General features: G+C 51.7%; 2 protein-coding genes and 1 long non-coding RNA gene across 4 annotated transcripts in view; 2 read left to right on the top strand and 1 right to left on the bottom strand.

Annotated features, from left to right (window-relative positions):
• Nucleotides 1–1,563: 1,563 nt before the first annotated feature.
• Nucleotides 1,564–11,424, bottom strand: LOC103179157. 2 transcript variants are annotated; one of them, XR_006085944.1, is made up of 4 exons: nt 11,214–11,424; nt 7,018–7,260; nt 3,330–3,453; nt 1,613–1,631 (listed from the first exon to the last, which is right to left on the bottom strand). It is a non-coding gene; the product is annotated as an uncharacterized LOC103179157 (long non-coding RNA). The 2 variants fall into 2 exon arrangements; XR_487948.2 differs by lacking the exon at nt 3,330–3,453 and having other exon boundaries at nt 1,564–1,631.
• A 2,966-nt stretch (nt 11,425–14,390) lies between these two features.
• The window catches only part of LOC103179156 (zinc finger protein 664), a 33,536-nt gene continuing 29,729 nt past the window's right edge, over nt 14,391–18,197 (top strand). Inside the window, exon 1 of the mRNA XM_042345726.1 lies at nt 14,391–14,491. The gene's annotated coding sequence lies outside the window, so the exon portion shown is untranslated. The remainder of the gene's footprint in view (nt 14,492–18,197) is intronic.
• LOC103182526 (NACHT, LRR and PYD domains-containing protein 3-like) overlaps nt 15,522–18,197 on the top strand; it is a 50,892-nt gene continuing 48,216 nt past the window's right edge. Inside the window, exon 1 of the mRNA XM_042345725.1 lies at nt 15,522–15,757. The gene's annotated coding sequence lies outside the window, so the exon portion shown is untranslated. The remainder of the gene's footprint in view (nt 15,758–18,197) is intronic.

The following is an 18,197-nucleotide window of genomic DNA, read 5'->3' as shown; positions in this document are numbered from 1 at the left end:
TCCTCTCTCCTCTTTGCTCTCTTCTCTCCGTCCTTCTGCTCTTTCCTCTCCCCACTCTACTCTCTATTCTCTCCTGTTTGCTCTCCTCCCTCCTCTTCCCGTTCTTCTATCCTATACACTTTCTCCTTTCCTCTCTTCTCTCGTCCCTTCAGCAAACTCTCCTCCCTCATTTATCTTCTCCTCTCCTATCTTCTCTCTCTTCTCCTCACCTCCCCACTCTCCCATCTGCCGTTCTACTCGCCTCGCCACTCACCGCTCCCCCTTCTCCCCTTTTCTCCTCTCTCCTCATTTTCTCCTCTCTCTTCTTTTCCCTCTCCTCTCTCCTTTGCTCCAATCTCGCCACTCTCCTCTATCCTCTGCTCTCCATATGCTCTCTTTTCTCCTCTACCCTGGTCCCTTCTCTCCTCTTTACTCTCTGCGCTATAATAACATAATAATAATAATAATCCTTGCATTTAATACAGCGCTTTGCACCTCTCCGAATTACCTCAAAGCGCTTTAGATAACGTCCTGTTAAGTGACTTGTTTGCACGTTTATGGGCGAAAATCAGCAGTCCATTGCACACAGCACTGTCCGAGAAAGAGTCGTGGAGTGAGTGAACAAATTTTTTTTAAGGATTATTATCCCCGGAAAACAAGTTCCGCCAATCGACTGACAACCAGTTCCCACTTACTGCTATAAACAGAGGCGTGTGGACTAAGGAAACTTGGCCAAGGTTTCAACCTGCCGGGAACAGGACCTAGACCTCTTGCTTGCGAGACGAGTCTTCCAACCACTGAGCTGCAGGACTAAATATTTTGAAGGGTAGCAGTATCAAGTCTTTTAATTGGATAAGCGAGATACAGAGGCATTCACTTTTGATTTTAACCCCTTGTACCGGGACGGCTCCACATAATGCCCTCTCCTGGCTCTTCTACTCTCTCTCCTCTCCCCCTCTGCTCTCCTCTCGCTCCACTCCTCTGTCTTCTCGCTTCTCTGCTTTCCGCTCCGCTCTATCCTTCATTCTTTCTCTTTGCTCCTTTCTACTCTCCTCTTCCGTCTCCACTCTCTCCTCTATCCTTTCTTCTCACACACCTGCTCTCTCTTGTCTACACGCTCCTCTTCTCTGCTGTCGCTTATCTTCATCTCTTCTCCTCTCTCCTCTGTCCCTCTCTTGTATCTTCTCCCCTCTCCCGTCTTCTCTCTCCTCTCTGTCCGATCTCCTCTCCCACTTTCCTCTCTGTTCTTTCTTGTCTACTTTCTCCTCCTATTTACTTTCTCCTCTCTTCCCCTTTCTCCTCTATTCTCTTCCCTTCTCTCTCCTCTATTTCCTTGCTCCGCGCTCCTCTCTCATCTATTCTTCTTCTCTTCTTTCCGGTCTTCCATCTACTCTCACATCTCCACTCACTCCAGTCTCCTCTATCCTGTCTCTGATCGGATATCACTATGATTCGGATAGAAACAATACTTACCAATGATGACAAACAGTTGCTTCATCCTGAGGACGAGGCGGAGCTGGTCAGTAAAATAGGCTGGAGTGTTGTGTGCGTGGACCGTAGATGGGTGCGTGTCCGCAACCTCGTAGGTAAAGCAAATGGACGAGATCTCAGGAGATCGCTGAGCTCTTCAATTTGCCCAATCACTCTCTTCCCTGTGAAATACACGCGCACGCTGAGAGACGACGTGATCCGTGAGCACACACACACACATCGCAAGAAGGGACAATAATAGCGCCTCCTCCGCACTGACATTCCACACTCTCAGGTCAGGTTTAAAGGCACAGAACTGCTCCCACCGCAATGTGCGTCCACACTTCCAGTTCCCGGTTAGAGTCACAGTCAAGGTCCCTCTTGTCCGTCATTCCACACTGTCAGGTCAACGTTAGAGTTAGAGAAACGCACTATCTACAATGTCCGGTCACAATAGTGACAATATTAAGTGTTCTTCTACAATGTCCGTCCACACTCCCGGAACAGAGTTAGAAAGGGAGTAATGCTCCATCGACAATGTCTGTCTATTCTCCAAAGTCAGGGATAGAGGCACATCGAAGATCACTCTCCAATGTCCATCCAATCTCCCAGTTTAAGTTAAGAGAAAGAAGAATAGTCTCACTAAACTGCCTGTCAACACTCCAAGGTTTACATATGGAGATAGAGAAACACCCCCTCGACACTGTCCGTCCGCACTCCGAGGTCAGAAGGAGCAGTTACAGAGTAAAGCTCCGTCGAAACAGCGCATCCAATCTCCGAGGACATGTTTAGACACAAATATTAGACTTATTAGCAAGATTGATATCGATGGGCTAAAAGGAACAGTGGAGCATAGATCCTAAATCGTCTGGTTGACGGAAAGCAGAGGATTGCGGTGAACGGTTGCTTACCGTACTGGCGCGAGGCATGCGGTGGTTCCCCTAGAGTGGGCCCAATACCATCTCTAGGGGATCAATACATATTAATGACCTAGACTTGGTTATCGTGAGCAGCACTTTGAAGTTCGCAGATGAACAGACCTGGAGATTCACATGCAGAAACATTCGAAAGTGTAATGGAAGTGTGAGAAAGCGTATGGGACCCATAGCTCTTGGAATAGAGGCATAGGTTATAAAAGCGAGTAAGTTATGTTGAACTTTTATAAATTTGCTGGACCTACTATCCCCCCACCTACCTGCCCGTACCCTCTGTTCCTCTGGCTCTAGTCTGCTCCACATCCCCCGCCCCAACCACCCGACCATCGGTGGCCGGGCCTTCAGCCTCTCAGCCCCAAGGCTCAGGAACTCCATCCCCCGGTGCCTTCGCCGCTTCCTCCCTTTCCGCCTTCAAGGCCGGTCTCAAGACCTTTCTCTTTGACCGTGCCTTCAGCTCCCCTCTCGACTCTCTACCCCCTCCTCGCTCCCTCCCTTCCCTCCCCTCACCCTGACCATTTCCCCCCTCCTCGCTCCCTCCCTTCCCTCCCCTCACCCTGACCATCTCCCCACTCCTCGCTCCATCTCTTCCCCCCCTCACCCTGACCATTTCCCCCCTCCTCGCTCCCTCCCTTCCCTCCCCTCACCCTGACCATTTCCCCCCAATGCTCGGGTCCTGACCCAACTCTCCAACGCTTTGGGACGTCCTCCCGACGTGAAAGGCGCTCTATAAATAGAATCTTCTTGTTGTTGTTGTTGTTGTTGTTATATTTACTTCTTGGCATTACACTTGAACACCTATGTCAGGGCCTCGTAAAGGATGCAGAGAAGATTTACCAAATTGGTACTCGTGACGAGGGACTTTAGTTATGTCAAGAGACTAGATAAATTTGTTTTGTTCTCATTGGAGCAAAAAAGGTTGAGGGGAGCATTAATAAAACTACTCACAATTATTAGAGGACTTCATAGAGTAAATGATTTTGATATTATGATGATAATTGCCAACAGAACCACAGCGGAGACGACAAGAATTGCTTTTGTACCCGGAGAATTGTTGCAGTCTGGAATGCACCTTTTGAAAGGGTGGTGGAAACAGGTATTAATAGTAGCTTTCATAAGAGAATTGGACACGTGCTTCGACGCTAAAGTGCCCAGGATTAAAAGGTAAGAGCGGTGGAGTGGAAAAAGCGTGGGCACGAGTGGGGGAGCTAAAAAACTAGGCCCTCACTCCATACTTGTCCATGTGACGTTAAGGTGTGCAGATTGGCTGCTGCACTTGCCCACAAATAGACAATCAACACACGTCACAAAATTATCTGTTGAGGTGCTTTGAAAAGTCCTACCAACGTAATAGTACTGTATCAAATGTAATAACTTTCGTTTTTCACTCAGCACTTTCTTCCCAATTCAAATTTGGCACCAAAACTTACCCACAAGCAGTTCCTTTCCATCTCTCTTTCTAAGCATCATGTCCGTGCTATTACTCGATCCCCACACCGAAGCTCTCCAATCCTTTTCCTCTGCTCGCCCAACGAGTCTTTGCTCCCCCATTGGGTCTCATTACTCTCATTCCCACTCCCCAACCACACCGTATCCCAATAAGGTCTCACTGTCACCCACCGGAGCCTCCCTCATCCTTGTATCCGCACGCTGGGGTCTCCCATCAACAACCCATACCATCCTCCCGCGGTCTCTCACCCAGGTTAGCAAGGCTTGTGACAGCTAACATGGATCGTACTGAATGGGCCTGGACAAGCAAAATTTAAACCACAATTGAACCAAACGTCCTATTTCGTGCGTAATTTTGACACAGAGCTCGGTAACCAGGAAGTGATGGGCAATCTAAACGCTGTTAGCATCATGTGTAAACGTAAAGCAGTTAATGATAATATATGCCAATTAAGAGCGTGCAGGAATATATGATTAAACGCCCTTGGCGCTCTTCTGCAAAGAAGGTAGGGCGGCGTGTCGGCCAGGCTTGGTCGCTCGCTGTAAATGCTGCTCCTATTCCCTAAGGTTTCAATACATGATGTCTTTACAACAACAACAACAAGATTCCATTTATAAGCGCTTCACGTCGGGGACGTCCAGGCGCGCAGGGGTATGACCGGAGGGGGAAATGGTAGGGTGGGGGGGGGGGGGAGGAGGAGGGGGGAAAGGTCAGGGTGAGGGAAGGGAAGGGAGGGAGCGAGGAGGGGTGAAATGGTCGGTGAGGGAGGAAGGAGGGCGAGGAGGGGGAAATGGTCAGGTGAGGAAGGAGGAGCAGGAGGGGAAATGGTCAGGGTGAAGGGAAGGAACAGAAAGAGTCAAGGGATGAAGCTGGTCTTTACATTTGTTTGAGAGACGGACTCAATAAACTGTTTAAAACTTAAACTACTAATATATCTGTCTTTCTTACGAGGTAAACCCTCCTCTTATTGGCTCGAAGGAACACAACTCTGCAACTCGTACAGAATGGTACAAATTGCCAAGGCAAACCCCAGCGACTCTTGCTTTCCAGATTGTACATGGATACAGACACGGTGAAGCTCCCTGCGCACTGTTCGTCCACACTCCTGGTTCATCGCGAGAGACGCGTTAAAACTCCCTCTACCACTGTCCATTCACACTCTCAGGTCAGGTTTAGAGACACAGTATATCTCCCTCTACACAGCCCGTCCACACTCACAGATCAGGGTAAAGGACACAGTAAAGCTCCCTCTGCACAATCCATCTACACTGACAGGTCCAGATAAGAGACATAGGTCTTGCTCCCTCTACAAAATGGGTCCACATTCCCAGGTCAGTGTTAAAGAAATATGAATGCTCCTCCACAATCGCCATCCACCATCCTTGGACAGCTTTAGAGACACAGCAATTTGTCTCGCCGCTCCCTTCCTGAACTCCCTCTTAATTTTCAACACCATTCAACACCATTGATCACTCTATACATATCCACCGCCTCTCCTCTCACCTCAACCTTCACGGCTCTGCCTTCGGTGTTTCAGATTATACGTCTCGCAACGCCTCCACTTTATAGCCGCAAACAGTTTCTACTCTAGCCCCCCGCACCGTGTCGTGCAGCGTTACTAAGTGCCCACTCTTGGTGACATAATTTGTGGGGTCAACGTCCAACATGTATGCGGCTGAACCCAAACTACCTCTCTGCCTCCACCCTTGACTCCAAGCACAGTGCTGTCTTGACAGAATGTCTGTCAGATATCTTGGCCTGGATGAGAGCTAATATTTTTCACTTGAACTTGAGCAAGACCGAGGCTCTCCTGGTTGTCTTCCGTCAGCGTCCCAAGACCTCAGGCTCTGACAGAGTCACCATCCACGGTTGCACACTCCACCCTACTAAGCCTGTCTGGAAACTTGGGCTCTTGTTTGACATTCAAATACCCCATCGCCGACCTCGGCAAGATCGCCCGGCTCCGCCAATGTCTCACACTGCAGGCCGCCAAACCCCTGATACACGCATTCATTACATCGAGGCTTGACTGTGCAAACTCTTTGCTTGTCGGCCTCCCCAAATCCTCACGCCGCAGGCTGCAGATCATCCTATCACCCACGTCCTCACCCGACTCAACTGGTTTTCCATTACACAGAGGATGCAGCTCAAGATCAACTTCAAAGCCGTCCATCGTCTTGATTGCTCCTAACTCCACGACCTCCTCATCCCCTACCATCCTGCTTGCTACCTCCGCTCAGCTGGCTGCAGCCTGCTGCCACCCTTCCCCCACCCTCTGTACCTCCATCCTACAGTACCTATGCTCGCCGCCTCCCTTGACTCCTTCCAGACCCATCTCAAGACCCTACTCTTCGACCGGGCTTTCGTTCTCCCTGACTCCCCTCTGCCCACCACGCTCCCCGATCTCAAACTCTGTATTTCCAGCGCTGTTGTGACATCCTCCCAACCTGAGCGGCTCTATTCAAATGTTGGTTTGTTGTTTTTGTTGTTAAAGTGCTTTCCCTGCATCGTGCACTCAAATCCCCATGTCAGGGTTTGAGGCAGATGAAAGCTTCCTCTACACTCTTCATCCACTCACCCAGGTCAGCGTTACAGACACAGAAAAGCTCCCTCTACTCCATCAATTCATATTCCCAGGTCAAGCTTAGAGATATAGTAAAGCTCCCTCTAAACTGTCCATCCACACTCCTGGATCAAGACTGGAGACACAGAATTTCCCCTTGTACACTGTCCGAACACAGCTTTGCTGTTCTAACAAGTTGTCCTAATCTGGATCGCATCATCTGAAAGGGAGGTCGAGGCCGATTCCATAACTACTTTTAAAAACGCGGTGGATGGGTATTTGAGGAGGACGGGTTTGCAGGGTTATGGGGAAAGGGCCGGGGAGTGGGACTGACATTACATTGCTCTTTTCAAAGGGCCGGCACGGACTTGATGGGCCGAATGGCCTCTTTTTGTGCTGACCTATGATTCTATAAACCATGTCCTTTGCAACGGCCGTGAAGCTTGTGACCCGCGCCGCCGATTGGAAGAGATAGAGAGAGAGCAGCGGGAGGGAGAGACGGCGAGAGGAAAGAGATGGAGAGGAGGCCAACCTAGCGATTGTATTTGAAGAAGGTACATCCCGCAGCGAAGCGATTATAGACTACATTAAATTCGAGGATAATTATCATTGAGGGAACTCACGCGATCGCCCGGTAGACTGCGAATGTTTCGCCGTTTCGCTGCTTCGAAAACCGAGGCCCCCAATACACACTCAAGAGCAGAGACGTGGTCCAGTGTTTCAAACGGAAATCCGGTTTGGTTCGGAGACGTGGAAATAGACGGCGACGCCAGTCGTATTTATTTGCAGTGAACGCTGCAGACGTTCTTGCAATCTATTGAGGCGTCTGTGGTAAATTCCCTCAGTTGCTTTTCTGCAACGTTAACCTGCGACAGAATATTAATTAAGTTATTGCTCGGCACAGACGGAATCAATGCACACTTCATCCAGAAACAAAAATACTCAAATCGAGAAGTATGTGAGCAGACCTGATCCAACAAATTCAAGAGTGCTTTGAATCCTCAAATCATAATAATAATAATAATAATAATCCTTGCATTTGATATAGCGCTTTTCACATCGGGAGGACGTCCCAAAGCGCTTCACAGAACACACTGTAAAGTGAATTGACTGTATATTTGTGGGCGAACGCGGCAGCCAATTGCGTACAGCAATGTCTCACAAACAGAAAATGACCAACTTATTATTGGTTTTGGTTTTGGAGAGCGAGCGCTCCAACCACTGAGCGACAGGACTCCACAAGTTATTATGGAATTATCATTATTATTATTATTATCATGGAATTACACAGCGCAAACGGAGACCATTCAGCCCATCGCATCTCTGCCGGCTATTTGGAAAGCGTTATTCAATCCTACTCCCCCATCTCTTCCCGTAGCCCTGCAAACCCGTCCTCCTCGAATAATTATCTACTTCTGTCTTAAAGGTTAACGTCAGCACGAATGACTAACGTAGGGTGGACTAAGGTAAGCGGGAACGGTTTCCTTGCTGAATGCAACCCCGTAGGCTTAAAAGTAATCACGGAGAGAGAGGTTTGAGGACACTTGATTACACCGAAGACCTTCGAGGCCCCCAATCCTCCCAACTCACAAGCGGCCCTGACGACCGCATTCTCCGTTTATTGCCTTAATTCAAGAAACACCGCAACAAAAAGATTCATAAGTCCAATTGAACGTCCATCACCGGCTTACGATCGTGCTGAGTTGCGGGAAGTCATTTGTTTTTTTTTGGACAGGATCCAGGATTTTCTTAGTGGTTCTTTGTGACCTGACCTCTCTTTTAATACGATTAAAAACATTTTGACTCGGGCGGAAGCTCAAGGCGTTTCACCAGGGTCAGCTGTCCTTTCGTAAAGCGCGCGTCTAAACTTGCACATCATTTTCCCGTTGACCATTTTTGTTTCTGAGAGGATGTGACGATTCGCTCTCCGCTTCAAAATTTGGAAGACCCAAGAGCGTTATTTTGAGACCCGCGTCGAACAGCCATTCTCAGTCGCTCCTAATGATCCACCACAAGACAACATGAAAGTTAATCGTCTGACCGCAGAAACGCTGACCACAGCTCAACCTGTACTGCAATGTCCTTTCTCAGTTTGGGAGCTATTTCTGTTCCTCTGAATTGACGTCAGTTTCCGTTTGGAAAGTGCGATGATGTCGAGCGCCCTTGTGAATTGACTTACTGCAAAACATTTTCACAATGTCGGTGCGCACACCACTTCAGGTTTAACAGAAGGTTTTGCGAATCATCTCACTCTTGGTTTTAATTTATAGCTGTCATCGGTTATTTGATTAGATTCTTAATCGATAGTTTATCTCTTATTAATGTTTGTTTATTTATTTATCTTGAATTCAAGATCCTCATCCTCACCTACGAGGCCATTCACGGCCTCGCTCCCTCCTACCTCTCCGACCTACTATCCCCCCACATACCCCCCCCCGTACCCTCCGTTCCTCTGGCTCCGGTCTGCTCCACATTCCCCGCCCCAACGGCTACCATCGGTGGTCAGGCCTTCAGCCTCTCAGCCCCGAGGCTCTGGAACTCCATCCCCCAGTGCCTTCACCGCTTCCTCCCTTTCCTCCTTCAAGGCCGGTCTCAAGACCTTTCTCTTTGACCTTCAGCCTTCAGCTCCGCTCTCAACTCTCTACCCCCTCCTCGCTCCCTCCCTCCCTCCCTCCCTCCCCTCACCCTGACCTTTTTTTCCCCCTCCTCGCTCCCTCCCCTCACCTCACCCTGACCATTTCCCCTCCTCGCTCCCTCCCTTCCCTCCCCTCACCCTGACTATTTCCCCACTCCTCGCTCCCTCCCTTCCCTCCCCTCACCCTGACCATTTTACCCCCTCCTCGCTCCCTCCCTCCCCTCACCCTGACCTTTTTTTCCCCCTCCTCGCTCCCTCCCCTCGCCTCACCCTGACCATTTCACCCCCTCCTCGCTCCCTCCCTCCCTCGCCGCACCCTGACCATTTCCCCCTCCTCGCTCCCTCCCTTCCCTCCCCTCACCCTGACCATTTCCCCCTCCTCGCTCCCTCCCTTCCCTCCCCTCACCCTGACCATTTCCCCCCATTGCTCGGGTCCCGACCCAACTGTCCAGCGCCTTGGGACGTCCTCCCGACGTGAAAGGCGCTCTATAAATGGAATCTTGTTGTTGTTGTTATTTTCAGTCTTATTATACGTTGCTTCGCTTTTGGCCCTATCAATGTCTATACTTTCGGAGGACGTCGGACAGTGCTGGACTTTCAATGTATAGGACCTGTTCTGGGTTCGGGATTGGAGAGGGTGGAGAGCAGAAGAGGCGACGGGAGTTGTCCTGCGTTGTAGCAGATGTAGGGTGCGGGTCGAGGCTGTGGAGGGGATTTTAGTAGTAGGACAACTTTTTTTTTGAACGCAATCGAAGCATGATTTGAAACTGAGGGAAGATGGTGATAATTGTCTCAATGATCTGGGCTGGATTCAGGCAGGTCAGGGCGAAACCTTGGGCAAGTTTCCTTACTCCACACACAGCCTAATACTAATCCCTCCAAAACAATAATAAATGGGTCGTTTTCAATCCTCGACTGTTTATTGGCCACTGCTGTGCGCAATTGGCTGCCGCGTTCGCCCACAAGTATTCACTTTGCAGTCTATTCCGAGAAGCGCTTTGAGACGTCGAGAAGACGTGAAAAAGCGCTGTATCAATGAAAGGATTATTATTATTATTATTATTATTATAGGTACGCTGCCGTCTGGAGGTGTAGATGCTTTAAAGCTTAGGTAGGTAGCATTTCTGGCGTTCCGTAACACTAAGGTCAACCTGAAATCCACCCCCGTTGTTTAACTTTTCTCTTCCAAAGAACGACAACGCAATCAACGAAGAGCTTCCCCTCACTGGAGTGTCAACTTGGACAGCTTGAGTTCAACGTCCCAACGCGGGGCCTTAAACCTACAAGCTTCTGGATCAACAACAAACAGTTTGCACGTGTGTAGCGCCATTCAGGCTGGGAAGGGTCGAGGAGTGGTTTACGTTTGGGTAGTTGGATGCAAAGCAGAAAGAACGGAGGTGACAGATGGCACAGTGCAACAACAACAAGATTCCATTTATAGAGCATCTTTCACGTCGGGAGGATGTCCCGAGGCGCTGGACAGTTGGGTCACGACCCGAGCAGTGGGGGGGGGAAATGGTCAGGGGGAGGGAAGGGGAGGGAGGGAGCGAGGAGGGGGGGAGATGGTCAGGGTGAGGGGAGGGAAGGGAGGGAGCGAGGAGTGGGGAGATGGTCAGGGTGAGGGGAGGGAAGGGAGGGAGCGAGGAGGGGGTGAAATGGTCAGGGTGAGGGGAGGGGAGGGAGGGGGCGAGGAGGGGGTAGAGAGTCGAGAGGAGAGCTGAAGGTACGGTCGAAGAGAAAGGTCTTGAGACCGGCCTTGAAGGAGGAAAGGGAGGAAGCGGCGAAGGCACTGGGGATGGAGTTCCAGAGCCTCGGGGCTGAGGGGCTGAAGGCCACCGATGGTCGGGCGGTTGGGGCGGGGAATGTGGAGCAGACCGGAGCCAGAGGAACGGAGGGTACAAGCAGGTAAGTAGGGGGATAGTAGGCCGGAGAAGTAGGAGGGAGCGAGGCCGTGAATGGCCTCGTAGGTGAGGATGAGGGTAGTGCAAGGACTTTAAAAGGTGGTCTCGGGCTAAAGTTCTGCCAATGGAGCCATTCTGACACCTCAATAGGCCAAGAAAGGACGACGGAATGATAAGTGTAAAACTAAATATTAATGACCACACGATATTAAGTTGGTGGCTAACTTAGTTCAGCCAAAAGATCCGGTACACAGTAGAGAAAAATACATCCAAGGTATATTACCAGTTCTGGAGCAGTCAGCACGCTTTGGCCCTTCCTCTGTTCCCCGCCGAGTCCTTTCACTCGCAAACTTTCAGCTCCGCACCTTTCTTATCCTATCCGTGCCATGTCTCACGCCTCTTTGGTCATCCAATCAATGAGCATAGACTGCGCAGACGTTTAGTGGCCGAATGTCGAGCATCCTGTTATTTCTGCTTTCCTCGGGAACCGGGCGGTTTGGACTATAAAAAACAATTGAAGTCGTTACCAGATGGTGCTATCTTGGTTCCTGTAGGCGAGCTGAACAATTTACTGCGGGGTTTTTTTTGTGGAGTCCTGTAGCTCTGTGGTTAGAGCACTCGCTTTGCAAGCGTGAGACCCGAGTTCAATCCCAGGCAGGTCAGGGCCAAACCTTGGGCAAGTTTCCTTACTCCACACAGAGCCTAATAATAATCCCTCCGAAAAACCCAAAACAATAATAAATTGGTCATTTTCAATCTACGACTGTTTGTGGGACATTGCTGTGCGCCATCGGCTGCCGCATTCGCCCACAAATATACAGTCAATTCACTTTACAGTGTGTTCTGTGAAGCGCTTTGGGACGTCCTCCCGATGTGAAAAGCGCTATATCAAACGCAAGGATTATTATTAATATTATTATTATTATTATTACTGGCTCTGCGCATGTGTTCTCACAGTCAAACAGGTTCACACCAGGTGAAGCGGACCGGATTTTTATTTAGAATTGTCCTTACGCGCCACAAACCGTTATACGTCTTTTAGTCCTCTCGTACAAACCGGACAGAATCGGTTCGGGATGGCCTGTGAACGTATTATTTTACAGCAAACCTTCTGAGAAAGGTCATCCCACTCGGACATCTTGAACAGAAGCTGCACACAAACGTACCATTAAATAAATTAAATGGTCATAAAATAACGTTCTTGGCCAATCACCGTTTGGATGAAGAGAGTCTTTTTATTTTTTCGCCAACATCAAAGTGATTTATGAAGCCTTTATCACCTCAAGGCCGGACTATGGGAACTCTCTCCTCGTCGGCCTTCCCGGCCCTCCCTCTACACTGCAGGTCATCCAGAACTCTGCAGCTCGTGTACTGTCCCGCACCAGACACCGCGACCACATCACTCCCACCCTCGCCCTCACCCTCACCCTCTTGAGCTTCGGGACAACTCGTCCAAATTTAATCGTCAGCGTTTCTCGCTGCAAAATATCACGGATTAAGGCCATCGGCGGAGCAGACTGCCGTTGGCTTGCCGGTCGGGAGGTTTGCACGTCTCGAGGACCAACTGCGTGACGAAGTCTCCTGAAACCTCACCTTGTGTCGGACGAGCAAAACATCATTCCTGTTTACCTTCACGTTTAAGAAAGAGGTAGATAGTTATTTGAGGAGGACAAGTTCGCAGGGCTATGGGGAGAGAGCGCGGGGGGAGCGGGATCGAAAGTTATATCTCTTTCCAAGTGCTCCCAGGGTCCGAATGGGCTCCTTTTGCGCTCTGTAATTCCACGGCTCTGTGAATCAAACCGCCCTTCACTCAGTTCGATCAGTTCTGCTCACATCCTTCTCGATTTGAGTGATTGTTTCCGAAAGCGAACGCTCTTCAAGTCTGTCTGAACCAGTGGGTGTCCTCAGCGACAGGTTAAAAATACAACCGCCCACGCAGCACGGTCCGTGGCAGGTCAAGGTTTTATTTGGCCATAGAAGAGCGGTCAATCCAACTCACCACATAAGCCTGAGCGGGACACAAGAACGTCTGCAACGTCTGCTGCAGATGACTTCTCAGGTCACCGGCTATTTCCGCGTCTCTGAATCAAACCGGGTTTCCGTTTGGAAAGCCGGACCCAGTCCACGCTCTTGAAAATACATGTGGTGCCTCAGTGTTCGGAGGGGTTCAATCCGCCCAACGTTTACGATCTACCGGTTGATCGTGTGTGTAAATCAATGATTATCATTCTTGAATTTAACTTTGTTTATAATCGCTTCACCTCCGGAACGTGGCCACTACGGCACTACCTCACCCCTCACGCGGCTGAAACTCTGGTCCTCGCCCTCGCCCTCGCCCTCGCTCGCCTCCACTGGCTCCCCATCCCCCAGAGGATCAAATTCAAGATCCTCATCCTCACCTACGAGGCCATTCCCGGCCTCACTCCCTCCTCCCTCTCCGACCTACTATCCCCCCACGTACCCGCCCGTACCCTCCGTCCCTCCGGCTCCGGTCTGCTCCACATCCCCCGCCCCAACCGCCCGACCATCAGTGGCCTTCAGCCTCTCAGCCCCGAGGCTCTGGAACTCCATCCCCAGTGCCTTCGCCACTTCCTCCCTTTCCTCCTTCAAGGCCGGTCTCAAGACCTTTCTCTTTCTCTCCCCCCTCCTCGCCCCCTTCCTTCCCTCCCCTCCCCCTGACCATCTCCCCGCTCCTCACTCCCTCATTCCCTCCCCTCACACTGACCACTCCCCCTCCTCATTCCCTCCCTCCCCTCACCCTGACCATCTCCCCCCTCCTCGCCCCCTTCCTTCCCTCCCCTCCCCCTGACCATGTCCTCCCTCCTCGGGAGTGGGAGGAGAGGGAGTGAGGAGGAGGAGGGAGAGTGGTCAGTGTGAGGGGAGGGAGGGAGGGAGTGAGGAGGGGGAGTGGTCAGTGTGAGGGGAGTGAGGAGGAGGGGGGAGGAGGAGGGGGGAGTGGTCAGTGTGAGGGGAGGGGGAGGGAAGGGAGGGAGCGAGGAGGGGGAGTGGTGAGTATGAGGGGGAGGGAGGAGGGGGGGAGTGATCAGGGGGAGTGGAGGGGGAGGGGAGTGAGGAGGAGGGGGAGGAGGAGGGAGGGAGGAAGGGGGAGCGGTCAGTGTGAGGGGAGGGGAGGGTCAGGTGGTGCGATTGGACCAATAGGGAGTGAGTGAGTTAGTGGGCGGGGACACATAGCGGTGATTGACGTAGACATCAACCTATGACGGAGCTTGACAACTTAACCAACCAATGGGAAGCTCCGGCTGAGGGGGCGCGGGGGCCGCGCGCGTCGGGAATGGGCCGATGGGGAGAGCGAGGGACGGGGACACTTAGCGATGATTGACGTACACCTCAACCTATCACGGAGCATGGCAACCAAACGAACCAATGGGAAGCTCCGGCAGACGGGAGGCGGGACCGTGCGTGTCGGTAATGGACCAATGGGGAGCGAGGGGGCGGGGACACAGTGACGGTTGGCGGAGGAGCGCTTCAAACGTGGCCGAGGACTGACCGGAGAGAGAGAGACAGAGAGAGCGGACAACCAGAGCCCCGATAGCGGCTCAGGTCAGTGTGAGACAGAGAGAGAGAGAGTGTGTGTGTGAGAGAGAGTGTGTGTGAGAGAGATAGAGAGTATGAGAGAGAGAGAGTGTGTGTGAGAGATAGAGAGTATGAGAGAGAGAGAGTGAAAGAGAGAGAGGGAGAGAGTGTGTGTGAGTGAGTGAGAGAGTCTGTGAGTGAGAGAGTTTGTGAGAGTCTGTGAGTGTGTGATTGAGAGTCTGAGTGTGTGAGTGAGAGTCTGTGAGAGTGTGTGAGTGAGAGTCTGTGTGTGTGAGTGAGAGTCTGTGAGTGTGTGTGAGTGAGAGTCTGTGAGTGTGTGAGTGAGTCTGTGAGTGTGTGTGAGTGAGAGTCTGTGAGTGTGTGTGTGTGAGAGTCTGTGAGTGAGTGTGTGTGTGAGTGAGAGAGTCTGTGATTATGTGAGTGAGTGTGAGTCTGGGAGTGAGAGTGAGTGAGTGTGAGTAGACATAGGGAGGGCAGTGTGTGTGTGGTGGTGGGGGGTTGGTGGTGTGGGGGAAGGGCAGTACTCGCACTGTTTGCTCACCCTGTCCAGGGCCGTGTGTGACCCCAGCAGCATTAAATCATCCATCCGCTCCGGACCATCAGCTGCGGGTTTATATCAGGGGGTCCGTATGGCAGCCCGAGGCCCAACGCAGCTCGAGAACCACTTCCCAGATGGCCCTCCACCCTCACCCTACCACCCGAGTGTGCCTGACGCACACGCGAGCCCATCAGGGTGACCGGTCGGGGCGTCCGACAAATGTGGGAACCCGTCAGCTTCCTTGGGAATATCCAACTCAAGCTGAGAATTCCACACATATCCCTCCCGCGTCAATGCACATCCCGGGGAGAGATTTGTCGGAATGGGCTTCTCTCCCTGGAGGGATGCCTTCCTGCTTACTCAATTCCGGAGGGTATCGGGCATAGGTTGGCAAGAGTCGAGACTCGGGGAACCAGAGGTTGTGGTTTGGGTTAACGGCTGGACTCTAACCGTGAGGGGTTGGGGGTGGGTTGTGTTGTGGGGGGCGGTGGTGGTGGTGGGTGGGGGTGGGTGGCAGGTGTCTAAGATGGCAGGAGGAGGTTGTCCGCTGAAGGCTTCTCTTCCTCCCAACCAATCAGTGGTTTCAAGCTCACGGCGATGAACTGGAGACCAACGGCGTCGGAGAGAAAGTCGTGCCACAAGAAGCCGGGCAGCGGCCGGACGGAGGCTTTGTAGGTGACTGTGTCTGAGGCCGAACCACCCCGTCAGCGACTGGACACAGAGATCTGCCCAAGGTAGGCTCAGGGCATCATTGACCTTAACGTTCAACCTCATCGCCAGGTCACTTGACATCGGCAGGTTGGTGGAGCCCCTGTAGCTTTCCAGGCAGAGGGCGAAACCTTGGGCAAGTTTCCTTACTCCACACAGAGCCTAATAATAATCCTCCAAAAACCAAAAACAATAATAAATTGGTCATTTTCAATCTACGACTGTTTGTGGGACATTGCTGTGCGCAATTGGCTGCCGCGTTCGACCACAAATATACAGTCAATTCACTTTAGTCTATTCTGTGAAGCGCTTTGGGACGTCCTCCCGACGTGAAAAGCGCTATATCAAATGCAAGGATTATTATTATTATTATTATTATTAACGCAACCTCCACAAGAACAACTTGCGTTCGCGCAGCGCCAGTCACGCGGGGGTGCGGTCCTGGAGACCTCGTGTGTTGCGTGGTGGAGCCTGACCCCGAGCCGGGGTGGAGCGGGAGGGAGGGGGTGACGGTCAACGCCATCAGAAAGGAAAGGTCTTTAAGGAGGAGCTGAATGTTGTAGCGGGACGGGGCGAGGCGGAGGGATTGAGTTAGGGGACTCGTGACCGAAGGCACCGCCGTCGACAGTGGAGCGAAGGGCATGTTGGAGGCCGGAGACAGACATCTGGAGGCAGCGGGTGTTGGTGGGGAGGGGGGGGGCATAGGGGGTGCAGTGAGCAGGTCGCAGAGGTAGGGAGGAGCGAGGGTATCTCTCCCTCTGTGTATGTGTGTCTCTCTCTCTGTCTGTGTGTATCTGCGCAACTCCGTGTGTGCGGGCGTGTGTGTGCGTTGAGACGCGTTAGTTCTCTCTGCGTCTGTATGTCTATCTGTATCTCACATTCCGCGTCTTGTGTCTGTATCTGTGTCTCTCTCTGTGTGTCTCTCTCTCTCTGTGGGTTGATCTCTGTCTGTCGCTATGTTTTCTGAGTTTGCCTCTGTGTCACTCTCTGCGTCTGTATCTCTCTTTCTCTCACTCTCTCTGTCCCTGTGTGTGTGTGTATTTCTGTGTCTGCGTCTCCCTCTCGCTGTCTGTGGTGTGTCTGTCTGTGTCTCTCTCTCTCTCTCTGTCTGTGCGTCTCTGGGTTCCAGTCAGTGACTGGTTAAATGCGTCTCACTGAAGGCCCCGAGAGGAAGTGGTTCGTTTTGAGGAAACGCTGCTGTTTATGTGCTTAATAAAGATATAAACTGCGGATCAGGGCCGTGTGCGAGTTACGCCCCGATTTGGGGAACGCACGTAACCTCAACACTACGCGGTCAAACGAACAGCATCGACGCCAAACCTACATTCTCAGCCGTCTGGTGGTCAGCGAAACAAACGGCCCCGGTTCGAGCTGTCGCTGTGCGTCGACGGTACATCTGAGCGGTGTTGGATTCCCATGTTGTTTTTTGCCCTTTGCTCTCGGGCCGTGACTGTCGGCAGCCGAGAGGGACCGGAGGCTGTGAGTTCAGCTTCTACACGTCCCCCTGCGGTCTGGTTTCCTGTCTTTCGGTACAAACAGTGAGTCAGATGCCGAACAAAAAAGCCGGAGCTTCGGTCGTCGACTGCAAACCCTCTGTCTCCTCACCGACGCCAACCGTGGAGGGCGAGAAATGTTAGTACGTTTATGACTAAGTGCTGTTTAGTAAACGTGTAAGTCCTGCTTAAATCCTGAATGCGACATAGAAACAGACGTAGAAGCGGCCGCTCGAGCCTGTTCCCACATTATCTAAGATCACGTCTGTTCTGTACCTGAAGTCCAGGCGCCCGCTCTTTGCCGCTAATCCCTTAATACCTGACAAATACTTAACGACCCAACCTGAATGGATCCACAGTGTGTATGTGTGTGTGTGTGTGAGAGAGACAGAGAGAGAGAGAGAGAGAGATCTTTGGGTGACAAACTGTCTCCTGATCTCACTCCTCACTGGTCTGGCTTTGATTTTCAGATTTATACCCTTGTCCTGGATTCCTCACCAGAAGCAAATAGTTTGTCTGTATCTGCGCTACCGAATGACCAGGTTATTTTAATCGCCTCCATCGGATCAGCTCTCAACATTCTGAATTTAGGAGGATAGAGACCAAGTCCGTGCAACTCGTCCTTGTTATTCAACCCTTTAAGCCCCGGTCTCATTCTGGTCAATCTGCTCTTAACGCCCTCCAGATCCACAACAACAACAACAACAAGATTCCATTTATAGAGCGCTTTCATGTTGGGAGGACGGCCCAAAGCGCTGTACAGTTGAGTCGGACCCGAGCAGCGGGGCAGATGGTCAGGGTGAGGGGAGAGGAGGGAGGGAGCGAGGAGGGGAATGGTCAGGGGAGGAGGGGAGGGGAGCGAGGAGGGGGGAATGGTCGGGGGGGGAGGGAGGGAGGGAGCAGGAGGGGGAGAATGGTCAGTGTGAGGGGAGGGAATGGGAGGGAGGAGGGGGGGGAAATGGTCAGAGTGAGG

Source organism: Callorhinchus milii, unplaced genomic scaffold (genome assembly GCF_018977255.1).
Source record: "Callorhinchus milii isolate IMCB2004 unplaced genomic scaffold, IMCB_Cmil_1.0 Scaffold84, whole genome shotgun sequence".
NCBI classification, from domain to species: domain Eukaryota; kingdom Metazoa; phylum Chordata; class Chondrichthyes; order Chimaeriformes; family Callorhinchidae; genus Callorhinchus; species Callorhinchus milii.
This window is presented reverse-complemented; position numbering and strand designations above follow the sequence as displayed.